At 41.8% G+C, this 7,406-nt stretch overlaps 1 pseudogene; it reads left to right on the top strand.

The window, feature by feature from the left end:
• The first annotated feature begins 3,926 nt into the window (after nt 1-3,926).
• Nucleotides 3,927-4,376, top strand: LOC149157574 (sugar transporter ERD6-like 6 pseudogene; annotated as a pseudogene).
• The last annotated feature ends 3,030 nt before the right edge of the window (nt 4,377-7,406 follow it).

Genomic DNA, 7,406 nt, shown 5'->3' with positions numbered 1-7,406 from the left:
GTTCTGCACGTTGTAGGAGGCACTGCCGGATGGACGCTCCGCGGTGTAAATTACAGTCAATGGGCGTCACAAAACACCTTCAAAGTGGGCGACACACTCTGTAATATAATACAATCTCATCTAACCCCCCCCCCCTCTCTCTCTATACTTTCTATATATATATACTTTTTCTTTCCAAATTATATATTCTTGCTAATGAATTAACGCGGTTAATAAAATGTATGCTTGCAGCGTTTGTTTACGTTGCTAGTTTTCACGATGTTCTGCAAGTGAGCAAGCCGGATTATGACTCATGCAGTGCTGCAGCCCCTTTGAAATCGTATAGGGGCGGCAATAATGTTGTGCCGCTCAACACAACAGGAAACTACTGGTTTATCTGCGGAGTTCCGGGGCACTGCCCCATCATGGCATTCGGAATCAACGTTACTGCTGCTGCCGCCGCCTCTCCTCCTCCCAACGCCGCCCCTGCGCCGCCTCCTCGGACAGCTTCTTCATCAACTCCTTCTCCGTCCCCCACTACTTCTGCTCCGGCGCCATCTCCGTCTCCAGCGAAATCAGGATCACCTGCTTCCCCTCCCACTGGTTCTGCTCCCGCGCCATCTCCGACTGGCATCAACACGAATGGGCCTCCATCGACTTCTGGATCGTCTGCTCTTATAGCCCAGCCCCGCGGGAATGCTTATATGCTGCTGCTGGGCACAATTGCTCTACTTGTCTGCAGCGTGCTGCATCCTTTCTAGCGAGTATTCCCCTCGTGGATCGTGATTTCTTTGGAGACTTGAAAAGCAGACTGTGACCAAATTCTTTGAACCATTGCAGGTGTCATATTCCCTGGTTATTTCAATAAAATGGCAATTCATTACCTAATAACTGCCATTCTTTTTACCAATCTATACTGTTGATCGATTTCGAACCTTACATATCATATCGCTGGTTGTTTCTTATATATACAGTATTTATCATCATCTTTGGTTTTGATGATGAGCGTTCTGTTTCAAACTATGTGAATCGATTCTCTCCATTATTCATCACGCGTAGCCACTTCTCTCTGAAGTTAAATTGCACTTTTAAGTTTTAACATCCCCTAAATTTTAACTAGACTAAGTTCGTAATATAAAGAACAAGTAAATTTATTCACAGCTAGATAGACTTGTTTTCCTGATAGAAGTACCTCTGGATTTCTATGAGGTTGGCCTTGCGCACCTTGAAGAAAGATGCCAACTGGATTTTAGTTTATTCGGATTCGCTTTCTGTGGGGTAGGTGTTTATTTATTTATCTGTGTCTTATTTGATTGTTTCATGTGGTAGGTGTATAATGCCTTCATTAGGGGAGTGGAGCATGTGGAGCATGGAAGGGAAGAAACCTATAATTTATTTAATAATTTAATTTTAAGATTATGTTAAACGTTAAATTAATGTATAAGATGTTTTTATATAAGATTTTTATATTTGTGATATAAGAGATTAGTTTTTGTATTTATTTAATTGTTAAAATTTATATATTTTATTGTTTTTGGATTTGAATTTAATTTATGAATAGAATGCATGAAATTAATTTGAATTTAAGAAAAAGGGGATGAATACTAAAATTAGTAATGAAGAACTATCTTTTTGTATATAACTATTATAAAATAAAGTTAATAAAGAGTTTCATAAATTTTTCTATAAAAAGTAATAGCAAAAAAATATAACACATACAAATATAGTGCGAATTTTAGAGAGTATGTACATAACTTATTTTGAATATAGTTGAGAGTCACAGCCCTTTCTATTTCATTGGATTCAATTCATCATTCACAATATAATATTTAGGTATTTTGCAATACTTTAATCCATTGCTCTAGATTAGATTACAACCCTAATTTGTTAATTGGTATTAGTCTACAAAAGGTCAAAAAACACAATATGGATGAAGAATAGACCCAAAATTTTCTTTTGGAGGCTCCATCTCCAAACACTCATGTCCCTTCAATGGGGGTAGGGTGGAATAGTCCCTTTAAGCTAGGATGAGACTAACTTTACCAACAAAGAGTACAACACATGTCCAACATTCTCCCACTTACTATATTTTTTGCAAATTGGGGATCCATTGCAAAATTTTTATATAATTAGTTGTTGAGGGTACATATTTCCATTGATTCTCTACACCAAGAGTACTTTTTAATACTAAGAGGATTTCTTACACCAAGAGTACTTTTTAATATCAAGAGGATTTCTTAATGACTTTGAAATATTCTTTAAGGTATCAACCTTCTCTAACAAGACTTTATAGTGTTCAACCATGTTTCTAAATGGCTTTAGCATAAGTGGCTACAATGTACTCAATAGGTTAAAGACATATTACCACTTGTAGATTCTATATGGTTAAGATCTCAGTCTTCTTAATAGCATATTTAAAAATCTGAAGTGCCACATAGATATATGAAGATTATCCTTACAATTGTTCAATGTTCCTTCCATGGTTTTGAACATATACTTGTTCAAAACACCCATTCCATGAGCAATATTTGGTATCATATACACTGTAGCATTCATTAAACTTCCAAAAAAATATTTATACATACAAAATGTGGCATAACCTCCTATTCCTTCTCTTATTCCTTCTGTTACTTCTCCTATTCCTTCTCTCCCATTCCCTCTGATGTATTGTGTCACTCATCTATAAATAACTTTAACTTTACATCTATGGGAATAAAAACCTCAACTAGTTTACAATCTTACATATAAAAGCTTTTCAGTATCTTCTCAACCTATTTATTTTGTTATGCACTAAACGTCCAAATAACATTAAACTTGAAAGAGGTAACTACATCACCTGAAAACATATGTGATGCCTCTGTGAGAGGGCAGTCTCATTTTACAATAGAACAAATGTATGAGATAAAATCATTTTAAAACTGTCTTCGTGGTATTTAATATACGACCATGGTTACAATTACCGGTATATAATATAAGACCATAGTTACAATTACCATTAAAGGTTCTAAAAGTTGGAAATAATTAATTCCTACGTGTCTATGGTTGTAATTTTCTAATTGAGGAGTTTGTTCCTACATAATAGGAATAAGCTATAATATAGTTTCTCCTAGTTTAGTGTGTGGTTGAGAGATTCTCTCAACCACACTACTGTACGTCTAAGATAGCATTCCTATCTTGAGACTATTGATTGTATAAATATGTGTGTAATTTCCTCATTCAACAATTAATAGAATATATTTTGAGTGACTGCAATTTTATCTTGGTATCAAAGCCCGTGAGGGCCTGGCCCCTCTTGGGCTTGGCCCTTCCTGGGCATAGGATTTAAGATTTGTTTGTCCATTTTTTAGTCCTGCCATGTAGAAGGAGAGATGCCCCGAGTTGGAGAAAACACCTGGTGTGACTGCTGGGAGCATCGTGTTATTGTCAAATCTCGGTTGCCTTGATGAGCCATCTACACAGGTTGAGTGATGCATATCGTAGGAGTATGCAGCAGCTCCACGAACGGATCCCGCAGTCTCCGTTGCCCTCGTCTGATCTCTGCGGGAGCCGATCATGGAAGTGCAGAGAAGCTGAGGTGATCTGTGGCAGTATAGTGGAATAGATACGAGCTGCAGGAGGAGAGAATTTGTTTCCGGTTGAAATGACTCGAGACTCAAGTCTAATGATGGGGCGGTAGACTGCCAAAGTTTGATCGCTAAAGAAGAAACTGCTTGGAGTGGCCTAAGACTATTGTGGTGAATCTGATGTGATTGCGGGAGATCTCGGATACACATCCCTGGATGTGTGGCTGTGTGAGAACCCGTGTAATCCTGTGGGTGAATGGCGATGTGAAGCGGCCTCTATTTTGTAAGGAACATGGGAAAGAGTACTACAAGAAGTCATAAAAAGGGCAAGGGCAAGAGTTCCGAAGCGTTGCAACTGCTCTATTTTGTACTGCGGTTGTCGCAATGGGGCCCTTGCAGTTCGGCTTCTGTAATGGATACTCGTCCCCTAGTGAGGATGGAATTATCAGTGACATCAACCTTTCTCTCTCACAGTATTCTGTGTTCGGCTCGCTATCAAATGTAGGAGCAATGGTGGGTGCCATAGTCAGTGGGCAAATTGCCGATTTCATCGGGCGTAAAGGGGCTTTGATAGTGGTTGTGATTCCAAATATTATTGGTTGGGTTACAATCTCTGTTGCAAAGGATGCTTCATTCCTGTATTTAGGGAGGTTACTGACAGGCTTTGGAATGGGAGTCATTTCCTTCACTGTCCTTGTTTACATAGTAGAGATAGCTCCCAAACACTTGCGAGGTGGCCTTGGTGCAGCCAATCAGCTTTCTATGACGAACGGACTCCGCAGTCCCCTGAGAAGAGAGAGGAAGCCCGCTGCTTCTGGTAGAAAGGTTGACTGATTTCTCTTGCTTTTGGGCTCATTGAAACCTGTCCCTCTTTAATGGAGTGCCCTCGATTTGAAGTGTGATTGGGTCATTTGATCAACTCAAGGTTTTGGCGAGGAGGCCATCTTGGGATACAAAGAGCCCGTGGGAGGCCGAGGAGGCCGGACTTACACGGAGGCTGTGAGGTGTGGAGGATCGCCGACGTGGGTTTTATTGCAAAAATCGTGGAGGCAGCCATTGATTGGATTGGCGTGCTGTTAATCAAAGGACGCCGACAGAGTGGTGCAAAGAAGGTGCATGAGGAGGCACAAAGAAGCATCGTTCCTTGAGAGAAAAATGTGTTGTTCACTTCTCCCTTATAACAATTTCTCTCAGCGTGGGACAACATCATAGATTTAAAGGGGACACTTCGGTGCGTTTGGAGGATTTCATGGCCCGTGTTAATGGCTAGGGGTGTTCGTCGCCCGAATCAGTCTTAAATTCGGGGAGGACAGTTAGAAATACATCGACTTTGCACTGGAGAGTGGCCGGTTGTGCTGGTTAATGTGCGCATCATGCTGTGTGAAGATGCATAGTGGCCTATGTTCAATCCTATGAACACTGGTGAAAAGCGTGGATAGCTCATCTTGGAGAGTGGTCAGACTTTGTGGTGATCTGCCCAGCACGTTCGAACCTCGATCAGACTTTCTGTGTGGCAATGTTTGGTTATATGAATGGTGGTGAAAAGTGTGGATAACTCAGTTGGGAGCACAATAGAAGTGTGGTGTGGTGATCAGACTCCTATTTTGGTGGCGTAAGTTGGATCAATTGTTGCAGTGAAGCAATGGAATTGTTTCGTTGTTTATGTAGTTGCCACACATTGTTGTATTGTTCCTAGTCGTGGAGTGTTTCAATACAATGGAGTTACCAACAGTGGAGTTAACTTCCTATTGCAGTGTTGCTAGTGGAGGTGTGCGATGATTTTTCTGGTTTAAATCTGGGCGCCGAGGGAGGCAATCCGCTTTATGATGGATCGTGGAGGGGATCGTATCTGTTATTTTATCTGCTATGTTTAATTTCCTCAGATATTTGAGGGAATAGATCCCGATGATTGGTGCGAGATTGTCTGCTCAAACTCAGTCAGAAGAGAGGCATCGCACGTGTGACAGCGTTGTCCACGTGGAGTTTGACTGAATCTCTAGCAAGACAGCTCGATGTGCTGCATGGGGGTCGGATCTGCTGGTGTGCTGCGTGAACCATGGAGATCGTTGGCGAATCTTCTGCTGCTAGATCACTTATACAGTTAAATTTTACGAGACGATTTCACAGCAGGTCGATTCGATTGCTCAGCAATACAATATGACTGAATTGGTGCAGTCTTTCAAGCATTTTGTGATCAAATCCAAGCCCAACGAGACTTCAACCACTTCGGCGCTGGCGATACCGCCTCATCCCATCACGCAGAAGCTCCAGAACATCCGGGTCAGGGCACATAACAGGGATTTTGGAGCAATTTATATAGAAGTAGAAGGCATCTTCAGCGATTTGGCGCTTTCACCCAAGGTTTTAATGGAGAAGGCCAAGGGTTTTGCACTTTAGAGCTTGGATGTTGTTAAAAGGGTTTATGCGAGCGGCACCATGGTTATGACAGGAAGCACGAATCTGGTGCTTTCTATCGGGGTTTCAATTGCTTCTGGTGCGGCAGGGGTTTTGAACTCTTTCTCTCAGTCTATGGTTTTCTTTTGGCTGCTGTACTATCTTATTACATCGGAATCTGGTGCGGTGAGCGTGGAGACGCGATCTGTTGCAAAGGAAGCGTGGATCTGGAACAAAGGCGCCGAAGGTACGTGCTCACAGTGGCCGTTGAGATCGGTGTAGCCGCTGCCAAGTTGTGGTGTGGAGGTCGAGCCGGAGGCCGACCTGTGTGAGTTTCAATCCAGGAGATCGAAGCACCGGAAAGTGGAGTAGATTAAATACATAATATTGGCTGAGGAGTATTTACAGCTGGTTGAGGTGGAAGAGTTTCCATCATTGTGAGATCATCAGATCATCACGTGCGTAGATTAGTAGTTTTGAACAGTAGTGAAAAGAAAACCGGAGACTTCCCTGGAGGCAGAGAAAGCCTGGGCGGAGGATTTCTTTCACTTGGCAAGGTGCTATGGAGGCCATCAGTTTGAAATGAGGGTCGGTTAGCATGGTGATGGACAAGCCATAATAGTTGCGTTCGAATTTCTTTGGTAATACGCTGCCACTGCAACAGTAAAATGTGGTATTTATAAATGTTTTGGAATTATAATCATTGAGCTTAGCTAACTCAATGGAGTGATTTTGTTAGAATTAGCTACTCTAACAAATCATGCAGGTAAATCCAAGACAATTAAATCAGAAAGATGATGCAAATGTGGTGGGTAACAAGGTTGAATTGCACCAAATATTAATTTTGTGCAACAGTGATATCAAAGGAGCAACGACAACGTTTATGGTGGAAAACAAAGTAGATTTTTTGTTTTAGTGTGGTTTGTGGAATAGACTCCCTAGAATGCTATTGTAATAGTCATTGTATGTACCAGAAACTCCAAATGTTGAATGTAAGCCTTGTAAAGGCATTTGAAAGTTCGTGGTGATCTTAAAACCACTTTGTAATGGTTTATGGTCAGCCTGAAACCATCTTTTATCACTTGAAAGTGAGGGTTGGTGGTGAGCCAGAAACCATCTATATAGTCTTTGTGACTGAAGTGCCTTTGTGGCCAGCTTGCCTTTGTGGCTGAATGGTTGGTGGTGAGCCAGAAACCATCTATATGGTCTTTGAGGCTGAAGTGCCTTTTGAAGCTAGCTTGCCTGTGTGGCGGAATTGCCTGTGTGGCTTAAAGTGCCTTTGTGGCTGTGTGTACACGAGAGCTTTGTGCTCGTAGGAGCAGGTGGACTGCAGAACACCTGGCTCAGACTCAGATGATTTTCTCTGAGTAGAAGGGGATTGGCGTTTTTCGCGCTAACAGCAATGCCAGGAAGGCCAACTGGCGCGTCTGTTAGGCCATTAATCGCGCCAATGGGTGCGGGTTTTTCGTT

This window comes from Pinus tabuliformis, chromosome 5_2 (assembly GCF_031772625.1).
Source record: "Pinus tabuliformis cultivar Carrire ecotype Pingquan chromosome 5_2, CPIR1, whole genome shotgun sequence".
NCBI lineage: Eukaryota > Viridiplantae > Streptophyta > Pinopsida > Pinales > Pinaceae > Pinus > Pinus tabuliformis.
This window is presented reverse-complemented; position numbering and strand designations above follow the sequence as displayed.